Source organism: Chiloscyllium punctatum, chromosome 18 (assembly GCF_047496795.1).
Source record: "Chiloscyllium punctatum isolate Juve2018m chromosome 18, sChiPun1.3, whole genome shotgun sequence".
NCBI lineage: Eukaryota > Metazoa > Chordata > Chondrichthyes > Orectolobiformes > Hemiscylliidae > Chiloscyllium > Chiloscyllium punctatum.
In genome coordinates, this window is record NC_092756.1 from 21429779 (window position 1) to 21448506 (window position 18728).

General features: G+C 44.6%; 1 non-coding gene across 1 annotated transcript; it reads left to right on the forward strand.

The window, feature by feature from the left end:
• Positions 1 to 16371: 16371 nt before the first annotated feature.
• On the forward strand, positions 16372 to 16453 carry trnas-gcu (transfer RNA serine (anticodon GCU)). The gene has a single exon. It is a non-coding gene; the product is annotated as a tRNA-Ser (tRNA).
• Positions 16454 to 18728: the final 2275 nt, after the last annotated feature.

Sequence of the window (18728 nt, forward strand, 5' to 3'; positions counted from 1 at the left end):
ACTACATCCCAATTTTCTCTGTGTCACAAGTCTCCATAATACAGATAGTTTATCCTTGCGAAAAAAAACTTAATAATTTACATTTTCCCACAATGTCCTGTTACAATCCTATTCGCTGGTGCACAGTTTTCTTTCAACTCTGTCCCTTACTCTTCCTTTCTGCTTGTCTTCAGCCACATTCCCATGCTGTTCTGATGCTTCACCTTTTCTCTTTGGATTTGGAAAGCTCCATTCACCTGAACCCTGTCCCTGCATCCTCTTTGTCAGTTTAAAGCCCTGTCCATAAACCTACCGACATGATTGACCAGGACACTGCTTCCAGCAGGGTTGGTTTTAATGCACTCATAGCATGTTGCTGTCTCTGGCTGACCAGTATCTCAGGCCCACCCTGACCAACCTTTGAGCTAAGTGGATTGCCAGATCATTTCAGAGGGAATTTGAGAGTCAAACCCATTGCTCTGTGTCTGGATACATATGTAGGCCAGACCAGCAACCTATAACAGATTTCCTTACTTAAAGGGTATTAAGTAGTCGGAGGGGTATCCCTGCTACCGGGATTAAATTCTGGATGAACAGTCGAGTGAGAGTAACCCGAGGCCATTGCCTGGCCCACTGATAGCTACCTCATTCGTGAGTGCTGATCCCAGTGCACCGTCTTCGTGACCGTGGTTTGATTGTGATACCTTCCTGCACTCTGGTGATATCTCTCCATGTGGTATCTGTCACCGTGAGGGTTTAATTGATGCCAGTGACTTCAGCTTTTGCAACTACTCCAGATCCTGAGCAATCGATCTCTCCACTCCAGGGAGACGAGGTAGCACAGGTCAGGGATGCAGATTGGGATATTTCAGATCTCTGTGGGGCTCAGTGCCATTCTCCATGTGTAACCCTCACTGCATCAGTCAAATTTCCCATTCTCTCTATTTCTCTGTCTCCTGTAGGTAATCAGGATGCTTCTGACTAAGCAGAATTCCCAATCCCTGTTTCGTTCATGACCACAGTGAAGATATTTGGTTTGCCAGAGAGAAGGAGAGAGAGAGATCTGGAGCCTGAAGTTAATCCTGCAGATAGGTAACATCACTCACAGTGAACCGAGTAGAGTGCATGTAAGGTCCGGAAGACATGACATCGATACAGTGTTGAAGGGTGAACACAGAGCAAGATGGTTTTCAGGCTCAATCCCCACCCTCTTGTTTACTTTCATCACTGCTGTACTGAGCCTTCCCATGTCAATATAGGAAGTTGACAGTTATCAATCCAGGTCTGTGCTGTCATAGTGAGAATCAGCACAACAGATGGGAAAGCAGGCCTCCCCCCAAGGAGATGGCATTGAAACCTGGGATCCTTCTGTTCTATATTCCCCCTCACGCTGTCTCTTGTTGTGTGATAGAGTCATACAGCAAGGAGACATACCTTTCGGTCCAACTCATTTACGCCAGTGTCTTGAATACTTGTACTTCCAAGAAAATTTCATGTTTCTATAACCTCCACACTCCCATATTCCCGCTGTATCTTTTAAACCTACTCGAATGCTGACGACTCTTTCTATGTGTAAATTGCTTCAGTGATGATAACATGCCCAATCTCAATAATCTCATTCTGCACTCAGAACAATAATGCCTAGTTCTGTATTCTTGCACAATACTTACAGTGCCCCGTCTCTATTAAAAGTTCCAGCCTGGACCGAAATACCCACCTGTGTACCTTCCTCAAGCCCCAGGAGAACATGATATCACTGTAACGTTCTGCAAGCCCTACAACGCACCTGCCTCCTGGCCTACAGCACCACACAATCACAGTAACCTTCTCCCATCCCTACTGCACTCCTTATCAATATAAATACCTCCAAACACTTTTCAAATCACAACAGCACTCCACATCTCTGTTTGCTGCTCCACTCCCTACATCCCTCCCAGCACCTCAAACACCCTCTCTTTGTGTAATTCTGCAATTTGGCTTGCATGGTGGTTCAGTGGTGAGCAATGGTGCCTCACAGCGCCAGGGACCGAGGTTCGTCGGGTGACTGTCTTTGTGGTGTTTGCACATTCTCCCTGTGTCTGTGTGGGTTTCCGCTGGGTGTTCTGGTTTCATCCCACAGGCCAAAGATGTACAGGTCAGGTGAATTGGCCATTCTGAGTTGCCCATAATGTTTGTTGCATTGTCAGAGAGATGTGGGTCTGGATGGGTTACTCTTTGGAGAGTTGTTGTGGACTTGTTGGGCTGAAGTACGTGTTCCCATGCTGAAGGGAATCTAATCTAAACTCTCCCTCTGCGTTTCATATTATTATCCCTTATTTCTCCTTCTATCCATAAACAGCCACGGACCCTTCAAACCTCCGAGTCTCTGAAGCTCCCACAGCTCCCTCCTTAACGGTGTGACCTTTTCCAGTCCTGGAAAACTCTGAAAATGTGAACATCCTGCAATCCTCCCCATCTGCGTAATCCTCTCAGGTCCCTGTAACACCCCCGATCTGTGGAACCAACTCCAACGTTTGCGTCGCTCCTGATCAGTTTCTACAAAACTTACGATCTCTGTCACATTCTCCCGTCACTATCACCCGCTCTGTCAATGTAAGCTCCTTCAGTCTCCCCATCAATCTAATCATCTCCATAACCTTCTCCAGCTCTTATACACCTATCTGTGTAAACGTCACACTCCCCTACAACCATCACGAAAGCAGAAACCTCCTCTAGTGTGTGCAATGCTCCCAATCTGTGTTCGTGTCTCCAGTCTCTATTGCTGTTCATGTCTCTGTAACCTCTGACATATTGTCCAGCTTTCCGGTCCAATTAATTTCCAGAACATCAGCATCCGACATCAACAAATGTTTTCATTAACTACAGCCTTTCTTATCTCTGTTCGTTCCCCAATTCCATACAACTTCATAATCACTGTAAATAGCACCATTCCACAAAACACTCCCTGTCTGTGTAAACTACCCTAATCCTACAGTGAGAAACCTCACTGTCCTTTTGATCACCTGTGATCCCTTCAGATCTCCCTTTATCTTTCCTGACTCCATTGAATACAGCTCATCTCGTGTTATAACTCCTCTAATTCATATGTTACTCCCCATCTCTGAGATATTCTTCAGTTACTGCAATTCTCATTCTTTATCTCCAGAGCTTCCAATCCCCCTGGTCGATGTAAGGTTATTGATCCCTGGCAGCATGTTTAATACCTGGAGCAGTCTCCAACTCTTCAATACATCCTGTCGCTGTAACCTCCACAAATACTACAGCTCACTGTCTTTGTAATATCTTCCAGTATCTGCAACCCTGTTGATTTCTGTAACCTCCTCCAGAGCAGCACTCCACATCTCTGTGTAACTGATGGGAATGCTGTAAACCTGCCTTCACAGCCTCACTAACTCTCTGAACTCCTGCAGCCCTACAACTTTCAGTATCTCTGGCTCCTCCAATCCCTACACTTCTCCCTGGCTGTGTGAACTGTTCCAGCCCCTTCAACCCTCCCTATGTCACTCACCCCTGCAGCTTCAACTATTGTCCATGTCAGTGTAATTCCCGGCACCAACAATCCTCCCGGTCTCTATAAACTCCTGCAGCTCCAACTACCACCCCTATCAGTGTAATCTCCAGTCCGTCCAACCCTCCCTTTCTCTATAAACTCTTGTAGCTCCAAACACCACCCAATCTGACAAATCTACATTGCCTATAACCCTCCCTTTCTCTAAATACTTCTGTAGCTCCAACTCGTACTGTGTAATCTCTAGTCCCTATATTCCTCCCGATCTTTGTAAATCCTTCAGAACTGATAACCCTGTAACTCTCCTTGACATCTTTCAGCCCGACAACCGATCTGAACTCTAATCACCAACAGTGATCTCAAACCACCTGAAATCTGAAACATCCTCCAGTCTCTACAACCCCCTTTTCTCTGTTAACTTCTCTGATATCTGTATTCCCCTTTATCTCCAGTTAGAGATCCTTTTTCAGGGAAACAATGTCTCAGTACCGTATCTGTAAGAACAAAAGAATCTTTGGTGCATCAATAAATTTGCCTCATTTTCTAAATTTTAACGACTACAAGTTCAACCTTCTCTACCTCTTCTCATCAATATCCCTCCATTTTGAAGAACAGCCTGTTGAACATTCGCTGGGCTGCCTCCAATGCAAGGACATTTTCCCTTTAGATAGGAGACCAAACCTGTTCACCATATTCTCAGTGTGGGCTGACTGGAGTCCTCTATATTTATTATAAGCTTCCTCTATTTTTATTCTCCATTCCCTTTGAAATCAATGCCAGCATTCCATTTACATTCTCTATGATCTGTTGTCCCTCTTTTCCACTTTTCTGAGATTTATACACAAGAATTCCCACGTTACTCAGTGGCGGAGCTTTCTGCCCTTGATCCGAAACCAAGGGGTGACAGCGATAATCAGGAAAGTGCTGGAATGTATGGTAAAAGATATGCCAGAAATGCTTACTGCACACTTAGAATCCCATGGAATAAGCGCAGTCCATAAGACTATCATGTATAGGGGTAGAATTAGGCCATTCATTCCATCAGGTCTATTCTACTATTCGAATATGGATGAATCGTTTCTCAACCCCATTCTCCCATTTACTCCCTGTAACCCTTAATCCCCTCACTCATCAAGAACCGAGCTATCTCTGAGTTAGATACACTGAATTACTGAGCATCCACAGCCCCATGAGGCAGTGAGTTCCACAGTTCCATCACCCTCTGGCTGAATAAATTCCTCCACATCTACATACCAAAGGGACATCCCTTTACTCTGAAGCTGTGCCCTTGGACCCTAGTCTCTCGTACTAGTGGAAACATCCTCCCCACGTCCGTTCCATCCAGGCCCCTCAGAATTCAGTAAGTTTGAATGAGATTCTGCCGTGCCCTCTGAAACCTCATCAAGTACAGACCCAGAGACTTCACCTGGTCCTCATATGGCACGAAATTCATCCCTGGGATATTTCTTGGAAACCCATATCTCGTACCCTTTCACATTCTTTGTCCAGACTCTGAATGATTAACGTGTAGAGAGTAGTCCCAACACTGATTCCTGCGGAGCTCCCTTCATCACCAATTTCCATCGTGAAAAAGACCCCTTTCTTCACACTCTCTGCCTTGTGCCAATCAGACAAATCCTCTATCCATGTTCAGCATGTTGTTCTGAAACGGAAATTTCATTTCACACCCACTGCTGGATTTATTTTTATGTCTGGCTGTAAACAGCAGAGTTTCACCGTTACCTGTCCATCTGTAATTCCCTGGAGAAGGTGGTGGTGAGCTGCCTTCCTGACCCATTGCAGTCCTTTGGATGTAGGGACAGACACAGTGCTGGGAGGTTGGAGCGTGCCTTGGAGGGCACGTTGGAAATGCTGGGGTTCCCGTGCACCTGGAGCTCCTGTCTTTCCAGTGTATAGTGGTTCCGGGTTTGTGAAGTGCTGTTGAAAGACCCTTCCTGAGTGACCTCAGTGCTACTTGTAGATCTTTTATTCATTCATGAACATGAGCTTTGTTGGCTGCACCAGCATTTATTGTTGATTTGGAGTTGTCCCTGAGAAGGTGGTGGTGAGCTGCCTTCCTGAGCCACTGCACCAGCCGTTGGAGCTGTTGTTATCTGTGTCCCCTCCAGCAGGCGCTACAACACTCCTCATGTCTCTAACTGCAGACAGACAATGCAGCTCTCCCTTTCATATCTGACATCCTCCTCACCTTATAAATCTGACAATTCCTCACAACATCTCACCTCCTCCATTCACATCTGTGCGTGAGATCTCGAAATTTTCTTTATTCTTGTTTAAACATCTGATCGCCCAAACTCCCTCCTTTTTTAAATTTGTAACGCCTTCAGTTTCTGTAACTCTCCATATCACTGTAATCAATGGCAGCACAGGTTCCCTTCCTTCAATCTCTATAATTACAATGTGTGTGTGTGTAAAATTGACACATTTCATCCTCCTTATCCATCTCAGGATTCCAGCCCCCACAATCCCACTATTTGGAATGCTCCTATTCTCTGCACCTCCTTAATTACTGAGGGTCTTTGAAAACCATCACTGCCCCAAAGGTTTATATTACCCCAAGTTACTGCAAGTCTTCTCACTCTGTCTGTCACTTCCAAGTCTGTCACATCCAAGTCTCCAGGACCAGTCAACACTTGCTGGATGTCAATTTGCATTTGTTGAAGTCTGCACATCTCTGTTAGCAGTTCTGAAAAAGCCCTTTAGGCTCTACAAAGCTCCGTCATGAACAAGCTACCATCTTTCTATTTCCTTTGCCTTCTTCGATGTCTGAAACTCTCATGTCTCTTCAGTAAACTTCTTTAGTTGCTGCAGGTCTGCCTTGCTCCCCACATAACCTGTTCCATCCCATAAAACTTGCCCAAAAACTGGAACACCGTCTGCTCTGTCTAATCCTCCTCGTTTCCACTGTTTTCCAGGAACAACGGCGATCCTATAAGAGAGCAGTGCGGAATGGGACGTTATAAATCTCAGCTGAGGCTTGAGGCCTAACATTGCCTGGGAGTCGCAAAGGGAGGGAACCTGAGTGAAAGCAGCACAAAGCGAAAGAATATACATCAGCCACGAGGATCAAGGCCGACTGGGACTTGGAGTTGGAGAAACAGCAGAGCAGGAGGCTTAAAATCAGCACCGAGCCACAGAGGGAGTGATTGTGTGAGGGAGTAACTTGGAGCAGAGGCTTGAGGCTAACTTACACCTGGGAGTTACAGAGGCAGCAAAGTGGGAGGATATAAATCAGCACTGAGGATCAAGGCCTAATCGTGCCTCACAGAGACGGTGACCCTGTGAGGGAGCGGAGTGGAGTGGGAGCTGGAGGATTACACGTACCCGGGATTCACAGAGACGGTGACCCTGTGAGGGAGCGGAGTGGAGTGGGAGGTGGAGGATTACACATCCCTGGGAGTCACAAAGACTGTGACCCTGTGAGGGAGCAGAGTGGAGTGGGAGCTGGGGGATTATACGTACCTGGGAGGCACAGATATAACTTTCTGCTGCTGGGACCTGCCTGCACTGAGTTTGACAGAAGTGCAAGAGCCATCACAGAAAGTCTGTAAGTTCATTGGTTGATAAATACACCGTTATAAGCAACTGTCCGTAATTGCTATAATATGCAAATTTAGTTTTTCAACTCTGAAATAAGGGTTGAACACAGAAATAGGAGGGAGAAGTGAAATTCTGAGCTAGTATCGTAAATTTCCCTCAGTAAGCCACAGTTGAATAAGGGACTTAACCATATTGTTATTTCCCTGATGTTAACTTCATTCTAAGTAATTAGTTAAGTTACTCTAGACATGTTGCATTTTACGACATGGCAAGACATATTTGTCGGATGGAAAATGTATTCTGTTACATTGGGAAGTCATAGCCCCAGCTGATGTCCTAGAAAAACACTGGGTCTTGGAGCTCAGACAGTGACTCGAGACTGTGTTATGCTGAGAGTTAGGGGGATGGCACACACACAGAGCAAATCACACTGCAGACATGACGGCCTGGAATATGGAAGGGAATAGGGGACTAGGCAGTTGAAGAGAAACAGTCAGGGAATCCAGGAATAGCCTGATGTCTCCCTCCCAATTCAGTTACCCAGTTTGGAAGCTAATGTAGGTGTTGGCTGCTCAGGTGAGTGTACTCAGAGCCATGTCTGGTACCACAAGCAGCCTAAATGTACAGGAGAGGAAGAAGGAGCAAAAGGCACAGGGGAGACAGGAAATTGAAGAAGATGTCAGCATGGAAATAATTCCAGGATAGTGGAGTTAAGATTGTCACTGTGTCTGCAGGACATTCGTCTGAGGGCCAGTGAGCAGTCAAATGTCATGTCCAAGTTGGTCGGAATGACCTGGGTCGGAAGGATGAAGTGGTCTCGGCATCAGAATTTAGGGAGCTAGGTGGATGGTTACAAGCGGGACCTCAAATGTGGCAATCCCTGGAATACTCTCAGTGCCGTGTCCAAGTGAGAACAAAACTCGTAGTTTTAGGTAGATGACCATGCTGCAGCAGGAAGGGCTTCAGATTCCTGGGAATCCTGGGAAATAGGGAGTGGTTCTGGGGAAGGCAGCAGCTGTAGAAGCTGCATGGGCTAACGTGACAGAGCTGGGACTAAATGTCATACGGGGTGTGTGGGAGGGGTTGAAAATAACTTGGTGTATGCTTAGGATCCAAAAAGGAATCGTAGAGGAGCCTACCAGGATTCTCAAAATAATGGGAGATGCAGTTGGTACTAGTTTACGGCAACAAGCTTATCAGTGGAAGATTGAGTAAGAAAGAAAACCTTAATCTGAGGTACTCTGCATAGACATGAATACCCGGAGTGCGGGAGTTCCAGATGCAGATTGGTGTGAGGAAATCTGATGGACTGATCACCGAGAGCTGGCTCAAGATTGACAGGACTTGGTGTTAAATATTGCTAAGTATAAAGGATTCCAAAATGATAGAAGGGAAGGGAAAGGATGAAAGTAGAAGTATTGATTTAGATTAGCGTTAGTTAAGGAGTCCAAGAGAAAGAGGATCCGTCCAAGGACAGAATGAATTTGGCTGGAGCTACAGAACAAAAAGTATACAATTACACTGTGAGGTACAGTCTGTCGGCCAGCAATCATTGGAAAGGTTGGAGTGAATAAATATGCAGGGGCATTTGCGAGCGATATAATACTGCAGATTAGTTCGACCGAGAAACGTAATTTAATCAGATCTTGACAGAGATACTGGTTGTGAAGAGTCACGATGGGCAAGTTTTCCTGGATTACATGGAGGAAAGCTGACTGCAGGAGTATGTGTCCAGCCCAAGAGAGCACGTACTGTTGGACCTGCTACTTGGGAAAGAGGTGTTGCAAGAGGATCCACTGTCGGTAGGGGATGGTTTTGGGGCAGAGCGATCATTTTATTGTAAAGTTCAAGATGATGGTAGAGAATGATATGCAATAATTGAGATGGAGAAACATTAGTTGCTTGAGAGCAGCCTTCAATGGGGCAAGAATGAAGCTGGGAACTTTTCAATAAGGTCAGTGAAATGGTAGCTTTATATAGTGTGAACCCAGTCAGGTTGAGCAGGGATTATGGAGATGTGGCTGCAGTGTAATCACGACTGAGAATAGCAAATTTAGCAATTTTGTAGAAATCTAACACGCTTTCCATTGCACCACAAAGTTTGTGAATTTGAACCACACCAGAATTGGAGTTTAGTTCAGTTTTCAGCTGAATCATTAATTGTTGTGCTGATTCATCGCCAATTCCTGTCTTCTGGAGTTCTTGTCCCTGCAACTGACCAGAGGCAATTCCTTACCTTCTTGGTTGTGAGTTTTTACGGAATCATGATCAGACCAGAACCACATGCTCACTCGCAAAACCTGCAAATTTCGTGCAGAAACTCATTGTCGCGAAACACATTTCCCTCCCAAATGCACAGAAATGTTCGATTGCTTAAATGTCTTTATCCCGTTCTGTGACAGGATGTTGTGGATGAGCTGGGTAAAGACATTGAGGTGTTGGTCAGCCATGATGATATCAAACGACGGGTAGGACACGTGTTTGGAATAGCCTCCCCCTGTTCCTCTGTTTCTGTACTGTTTCTTACAGAGGGTTTTCAAAATTAACATGATGAGGACAATGTGAATCGACACTATGGAATATCAGCGTCCTCCCTTTTTCACCACCGCTCTCACAGCCAGAACAGACAGCTCCTATTGCAGCTTTAGATCAGACAGTGAAGGATTCTCTCAGGTGCTCTGACAGACTGCATGCTCCTTCACACAGGTTTCCAACTGGGTACATGGAGCAAGCAAACGTATTGGGATTCAGGGACAGATTTCCATTCTGCTGGGCTGTAGTTCTGTTCACGTGAATTTCTGACATGCTGGGACTTTCTGTGTATTCTTCCTACTTTATGATTTAAACTGTAATTGAATTTTTGTTATTGTATAACATTCTTACATCTCCAAATTTCTGCAAACTGTGCAACGTGTTCTTGGATGTAGGAATGATGAAGATTATTAATGTAAGCAATATATTTCATATTACCTGTATGAACTTTCAGAAGGAAGTTGGTGAAGTTTCATTGATTCGAATTCTGAGCCGATTGAAGCTGATCGAAGGAAAAGCCCTGCGACAGCGGCAATGTAACATTGTCTGTAAACAACACAGGAACCAACGGAATCCCATTTTTCAATGTCGTGTATTTTTTCACATTTTTTGTGTCCCTTTGGTATCCTTTTCGTGAACCTGATGCTTCAATAATCACAGGTTCATGTCAGTTTCACCTTGTCTGCAATAGCTTTAATTTCAGAACCAGATGGTTCAGGGAAATAAAGCAGGTTGAGTGACTGAGGTACCAGTGGGGCAGCACATCGCCACTAAAGATCCCACAGTGTTGTGTGGTCCAATGGTTTGTACTGCTGCCTCAACAGGGACTAAAGTTCCATTTCAGCCTCGGTGGACTGTCTGCGTCGAGATTGCACATTCTCCCGTGAATGTGTGGGTATTTTCCGGGTGTTCCAGTTTCCTACCACAGTCCAAAGATTGTGCAGGTCAGGTGTGTTGGGCATTCTAAATTGCCCATAGTGCATTTGTCAGAGGGGAAATGGTTCTGGTTGGGTTACTCTTCGGAGGGTTGGTGTGGACTTTTGGGTCCGAAGCGTCTGTTTTCATACTGTATGGAACCTAATAATCACAGCAAAAGTAGAGCATTGAGTTAAAGTTACCAAAGTACGTGTAGGTCACATGACAGTTACGCTGTCTGTGGCTCCAGTCTCGCAATTGGTCAGCGCCTAATACTTAAAGGTGCATAACATGCCAAGTTGTAAGTTCAATGCTTATCTGAAGATGCTGTTACTGACATTTACCAGGGATTATTGACGCATCAGACTGAAGCGCAGTTGAAAACAATGTTGAGTAAATTAGCCTTTGTTTGTAAATTCCATTTTGTGACGTGGGGAAATGTTTTGCCTTTGTTAAACATGCCAATTATTAACAGATAATCTGCAAATATTCCCCAGGTGAATATCCATCTGTGGATAGAGAAACAGAGGTGAAGTTTTAGCTTGATGACCTTCCTCAAATCGCTGACCCAGCACTGGATTACATCCTGGGAAAGTCTGTATAAATCGTTTCATATCATTCAATTTCCTGCAAGCTGCACAGCTCATTCAATGATTCGAAAGTATTAGATTTAACTCCTTGTGGAGTTTGACTATTGTCAGTAAACCTGGTAAAGCATCTAGGCAAGTAGTTTTGCTTTTGTGAGGAACAAAGGGTCCATCTGGAATAAGGTTGAATCTTGACGCAGGATTTTTCAAGCGGATTTAAAAGAATATTAAATGGACTCACTCCCCTTTCGGTTGATTATGACCAAATGTTCAAGACAACAGATGGCAATGATAATGATGTTTTACATCGACAGGCCAAATCTTGCTCACTAGAGGCACCACAATATTACAGATCAGGTGAGTGGTAGAGATGATGATCCTTGTGGAAACCTGAGACAGTGAGAGAATTAATCCCACGCAGTTGGTCTCACTTTTCTCATAAACCAGTTAGTCAGCGGACTGAGCTAACAGACTTCCAATCAAGAGCTAAACCAAACAACTCAGTGCATTCAGAGTATATAATATTTCATGTTGAATGAGTTGCTGCACCTTCCAACTCCACCAGCTCTTCTTATACTTAATATTTTCAGTTGCAGGTGTCATGCAATTTCTTTCCTATGAATGTTTCCATTTTGCATCCCCATGCAGAAAGTCCAGAATCACTGTCGCTGTTTAATTCTCCCTGTGGTTGAGTGGGTTTGCTCAGGGTGCTCCGGTTTCCTCCCACAGTCCAAACATGTGCAGGTTAGGTGAATTAGCTGTGTTAAATTGCCCGTACTGTTAGGTACAGGGGTAAATGTAGCGGAATAGGTCTGGGTGGATTGCGCTTCAATGGGTCGGTGCGGACTTGTTGGGCCGAAGGGCCTGTTTCCAAACTATAAGTAATCTAATCTAATCTAATCTAATCTAATTCACTCCTTGTCTGCCTGCACTCGCTTTTCAAATATTCTTGAATCAGCTCTTAAAATGATTCTATTTCTGAAAATTCATCTCCGAATTCAATAACTCTCAGAATAAAAATACCTACTCCAAACTTCTTTATCATTTCCTGATGGGTTTGAAGGTCTAACGTCTAGTTTCTACTCACCTAAACGAGGGAATTTCCCTCGTATTTACTCGTAACAACTTCACATCAGCTGGATAACCTCTCTTCGGACACAACTAAGTCTTTCCTGATTTCTCCCGCATTATTCCTTATTCAATGCCACCATCCCATTAAACCCCCTCTTTTCGTTTCTAGTGGCTTTACCTCCCAGTTAACCTTATTTCCATCGTTTCTAACGACATGGTATCATGACTGTGTCATTCCTAACGTGTTTATAGTCCAGGAAACACTGCCCATGTCTTTTATCTTGTCTTTATATCCCTATATATTTCAACCTGAGATAGGATGCTAGGTCCAATTCAATGAATGAAAACTCACCACTAAGCTGTGCAAACTTATAACCGACACGGAAAGGTGGAAGCAATTTCAATTACAGCTGACTGGATTGGTTGCAGCAGAATCGGGTCAAATCCTAGTTACATACATGACTCTTGTTCTTATAGTTATTTGTTCTCTACGTGGGCTGAAGTTACAGAGTGAGGGATCAATCACTATTGCTAGTCATAAATAAGGGGTTGGGTATGAAATACTGAAGTTGTGAGATCAGAGCAGTTTCTATTGACATAGACCATTCACTGTTCGAATATCAGTATTAGGATTTAGACAGAGAGCGATTTTGAACGAAATTTGAGCAGGGAAGTTTACTGCATGATGTAACACCAAATTGTGTGGTTACTTTGTTGTTTGCCTCATTTGTGTGTTTTGCCTCTTTGGGGATTTTGAAGTTGCCCACTCTATACAAAAGTTCAGTGCTTTTGTACCATTATACAAAAGATGCAGTACAACAACACCCAACACTGTTTCAGTCTACTTGCACAGTTATTGACCCCTGGAAACAGTACTGTGCACTCTCCTTTAGTCTGGAAAATAATTTGCTGCATTCCCGCTCTTATGGCTCTTTTCATTCCATCGGCTTCTGTTCTTCACGGAATTCGATTCAGCAGATCTTGTCACTGAGTCATTTCTGTTTTGTGTTCAGATCATGTTAGCAGAATATCACAGTCCATAACACAGAAGTCAGACCATCCTCAGGGAACCGTATTCTGCTCTTGGTCATATCATGAACACCAGGGAAAAATATCTATGATCTTCAAAATTTGCTAACCTGTTTTTCAGAAGCAAGATAAACAGTTCCAGGTTTCTGCTTTTGTTGTCACACGGACCAAGATTGTAAATGCTGTAACCAGTTGAGACTGTCCGCTCTCCCACATCCATTTTCTCCCCAGGAAGTGTTAACTTGATGGTCTGAATTGGATTCTTCTCAAAAGAAGAATATTTTTATCCATTGATTTCTGGTTTATAGCCACTAGGATCCCGCTGGGCCCCTGTTATCGCACTGATGACAGCAGTTTCCAGCCGTCTTCCGCTTCTTTGTAGCAAGTACCTTCGCGGATGAAATCAAAAGACGTTCGCTGTGACTTTGTGATACTCTACCAATGGAAACAGCTCTATCAATGGAGGCAGCTCAGTCCGCTAGGATGGGATAATTTCTGCAGTGTGTCCTGCGGATCAGATACAGTGCATTTTATCATTCAGATCATACAGAGTGAGAGCGCTCGAAAAGGCCAATTGGTCACTCGTACCTGTGTCCGCTTGGGAGTTACAAAATATGGGTTAAAGCGGAAACACTGGGGATTGGATAATGTTTGAAGTATTTACGTGAGGCAGGAAGCAGTAAAAGATACACTGTGAAGTGATTGGGATCTGACTACAGGAGCAGCAAATAGGTTGCACAGCGCAGAGGAGAGCTTTGAAGTATTGAATTCTGATTGATGGGCCGATCATGCTTTCACTAGGCCACGCTGTTGCAGAAGATAATATGTCAGAGTCTCTTGGAATTGTGATGTCGCAGGCAAATATCACCGTTACTTTGCAGGAAATTCCCTTTTCCAATGTGACGACAGTCTGTATGTAAAATAGCTTCAATATTTAATCCTTTCTCATAAATAATTCCACTCCATCTCAGTGTGTTCAATTGTCTTCTTTCTAATTTACCTGTTATTGTGCCTGCATTGAAGTTGCTTTGCTCCTTCTGCGTATCTTTTACAGTCTGGGTGATGTGATGCATTTGTACTGACCCACCTTCTGACAGAATTTTCCACTTCACTTCAGCCCACCCTAACTTCGCTATCTGATACCATTCCCATTGTCTGGTTTAGCGCTCGTCTCAGACCCAGACTACCCTCGCCCAAAATACACGCAAAACTCAGACACAATGTGATCACTGCAATCCAGGGACATCTTCACTCCGAGGTTATTGATTATTCCTTGGAGAAAGTTCGGACTGCAGATGCTGGAGATCAGAGTCGGAAGTGTGGTGCTGGAAAAGCACAGCAGGTAGTCAGCATCCACGTTTCAGGCATAAGCCCTTCAACAGGAATAAGGCTTTTGAGTCGGGACTGATAGATAAATGGTAGGGATTTGGGGTTGGGGGAGATAGTTGGGAAAGTGGTGGTTGGATGAAGGTGAGGGAGAAGATGATAGTTCAGAAGGAGCCGTGATGGAATTGGTCCAGAGGGCGGTGCCAAGTTTGAGGCTTGAGACTTGAGGCAACGGAAATGAGGAAACTGTTCAAATCCACTCTTATCCCGTGAGGCGACAGAGTCCCAAGGCGCAATATACGGCATTCGTCCTCCAGGTATTGGGTGGTTATGGTTTGGCGCTGAAGGAGGTCTAGGACCTGCACGTCTTTGACGGAGTGGGAAGGGGGAGTTGAAGTGTTCAGTCACGGGATGGTGAAGGTGGTGGGTGCGTCGTCCCAAAGATGTTCTCTGAAATGATCTGCAAGAAGGTGTCCTGTCTCCCTAATGTCGAGGAGACCACACTGGGTTCAACAGATGGAGTAGATGACATTATACGTTGCAGAGGTGAATTTCTAACAAATGTGGAAGGATCCCTTGGGGACCTTGACGGAGATGAGTGGAGTGGTGTGGGAGCTGCTTTTACCATTCCTGCGGTGGCATGGAAATATGCCAATAGTGGGGTGTGGGTTTTTTGGGGGTGTAGACCTGACTAGGGGTTCGTGGATGGAATGGTCTTTTCAGAATGCTGATAGGGGTGTGGAGGGAAATATATACCTGACAGTGGGGTCTGTATGGAGATTGCAGGAGTGGTGGAGTCTGATGTGTTTTATGCTGAGTTTGGTGGGGTGAAAGTTGAGGACCATGGGATTCTGTTCTTGTTGCGAGAGGGGTGGGGTTTAAGGGCGGTGGTGAGTGAAGTGGAGGAGATGCACTGACGGGCATCATCAACCACGTGGGAAGGATACCAACTGGGACTTTCTGAGGTGGAATTGGTCATCCTGGGCGAAAATACGCTAGAGGCGGAGGAATTAGGAATAAGGGATGGTGTTTTTACACGAGGTGGGGTGGAAGGAGGTGTCGTGTTGGTAGCTGTGGGAGTCGGTGGGCTTGTAATATATGTCTGTCATTGGTTATTCGCTGGAGACGGTGATGGACAGTTCCAAGAAGTGGAAGGGAGTTGTCAAGAAGATCCAGGTGAATTTCAGTTCTGGGGGAAAGGTGTTGGTTGGTGAACTGTTCAACCTCCTCGTGGGAGCAGGAAGTGGGGCCAATGAATTCATCAATGTAGTGGAGGAACAAGTGGAGAGAGGTGCCAGAGTAACTGCGAAAGTTGGACAATTCCACATATCTGACAAACAGGCAGGCATAGCTAGGTCACATGTGTGTGCCCATGGCTACCCCTTCGGTTTGGAGGAAGTGGGAGGATTGGGCAGAAAAGTTGTTGAGGGTGAAGACTAATTTAGCCAGCTGGATGAGGGTGTCGGTGGAAGGGTACTGGTTGGGATGGGGTGAGATGAAGAAACAGAGGGCTTGGAGACTCCGTCATAGCTAATGCATGTGTACAGAGACTGGATCTCCAATATGAAGATGACGCGTTGTGCACCAGGGAAATTAAAGTCTTGGAGGAGATGAAGTGCATAGGTGGTGTCACAAACGTAGGTGAGAATTTCCTGGACTGGGGAGACAGGAAGGTGTTGAGGTAGGAAGAGATGAGTTGGGTTAAACAGGCGCAGGCAGAGACAGCAGATCTTAGGAAGGAGGAGAATCGGGCAGTGTGGGGTTAATGGACAATGAGGTTGGAGGCTGTGAATGGGAGATTCCCCAGAGATGATGAGATTGTGATCGTCTGGGAGATTATGTACTACCCGACAATGCCGATGCGACGAGGTGGCCGAGAGGTTAAGGCGATGGACTGCTAATCCATTGTGTTCTGCACGCGTGGGTTCGAATCTCACTCTCGTCGCTGTTTTTGGATTATCACAGCTGTCTTATTGTAATTGGAACTCCAATGGTTAGTTTATCTGTATCGATCATATTATAAAACTTCAAAGAATAATTTGAGACTTATGCCTGAACTGAACGAAATGTAGACTGAATTGCGATAATGAAAAGGAACGCGATTTTCTTTTCCAAGTAAAGTTGCTGTGAACGTTAATCTTATGAAAGAGATCCAGGGAAACGAAATAACGAGAGATGCGATGTGCATGTTTAATGCAATGGGATTCTGAATGAGTGTTTTATCACATGAAATCTGGAGCAGGTTGGGTAGATGTGATTCATCTTGCTGGTTAGAGCACAGAGAGACACCACAAAATAATAGAGATATTTCCAAAGGTGCAGTGGGTGGGTGTAGCGGCACAGAAAACTGGCTGTGAATGCACAGTAGAGAATTGCCGATGTGGGTACCGTGCATTGGCAGGGACAGACTTACACATTGGTCTCGTCCTTCCCCCCTTGCTCTTCCCATTGATGAATACTGGATATAAGACACAGATAAACACGAGATGTGGGAAGCAAGCTCCCTCTCGTTATGCACACACTGGATGCATCACACTGAACTATGAACAACTGGAGAAATCAGCATGTTAACTGCAGGAAGTGAACATAAACTGTGCATTAATAACCACTGATTAATGCAGCATAAACTAAATGTCTAAGGATCTAAAATGTCTTTAAACGAATGTCATTAACAGACGTTTCGTTCTAATACCTAACATGGCTTTCGTGGGAAATCATGTCTCACAAACTTGATTGAGTTTTTTGAAGAAGTAACAAAGAAGATTGATGAGGGCAGAGAAGTAGATGTGATCTATTTGCACTTCATGGACGACTGATTAGGAAGGTTAGATCTCATGGAATAAAGGGAGAACCAGCCATTTAGATACAGAACTGGCTCGAAGGTAGAGGACTGAGGGTGGCAGTGGAGGGTTGTTTTTCAGACTGGAGGGCTGTGACCAGTGGAGTGCCACAAGGATCGGTGCTGCGTCCTCGAGTTTTTATAATTTACATAAATGATTTGGATATCAGCAACAGAGGTACAGTTAGTAAGTTTAGAGATGACTCCAAATTGGAGATGTAGTGCCCAACGAAGAGGGTTACCTCAGATTATAACAGGATCTGGCCAGATGGGCAAATGGGCTTAAAATGGCAGATAAAGTTTAATTCGGATAAGTGCGAGGTGTTGCATTTTGGGAAAGCAAATCTCAGCAGGACTTATACAAATAATGATAGGGGCTTGGGAATGTTGTTGAAGGAAGAGACCTTGGAGTGCAGGTTCATATCTCCTTCAAAGTAGAGTCGCAGGTAGATAGGGTAGTGAAGATGGCGTTTGGCATGCTTTCCTTTATTGTTCAAAGTATTGAGTACAGGAGTTGGGAGGTCATGCTGCGGCTGTTCAGGGCATTGTTTAGGCCATTGTTGGAATATTGCGTGCAATTCTGGTCTCCTGCCTATTGGAAAGATGTTGTGAAACTTGAAACGGTTCAGAAAGGATTTCCAAGGATGTTGCCAGGGTTGTAGGATTTGAGCGTTAGGGAGAAGCTGAACAGACTGGAGCTGTTTCCTCTGGAGCATTGGAGGCTGAGGGCTGACCTTATAAATGTTTACAAAATTATGAGTGGCATGGATACGAAAAATGGACAAAGTCTTTTCCCTGGGACCAGGGAGTCCAGAACTGGACGGCATAGGTTTAGTTTGAGAGGGGAAAGTTATAAATGAGACCTAAGGGACAACGTTTTCATACAGAGGGTGGTACGTGTATGGAATGAGCTGCCAGAGGATGTGGTGGAGGATGGCACAACTGCAACATTTAAGAGGCATTTTGATGGGAATATGAAGAGGATGGGTATGGAGGGATATGGACCGGGTGCTGGCGGGTGGGACTAGATTGGGTTGGGATATCTGGTCGACATGGGCAGGTTGGACTGAAGGGTCTGTTTCAATGCTGTATATCTCTATGACCACATTTCAAGGTGGATGACAACAATACCAATTTTATTTTGAAATTGAGATCGATTTCATCAATTTACACAGCGAACAAGTTCAATTTAAATAATACAAACCACGTTCGCTCACACGGAATAAAACTGTGATTTTATTAAAAACATTATCCTTTTTAAGTAGCAGTAATTCAAAATGAAAAATAAGTTGTAATTTTTATTGAACATACGTCAGTTAACACCATTATCTTACTTCGCATTGACTGCAATATGCACGTGCTAAATAAAGTTTAAGAAAGA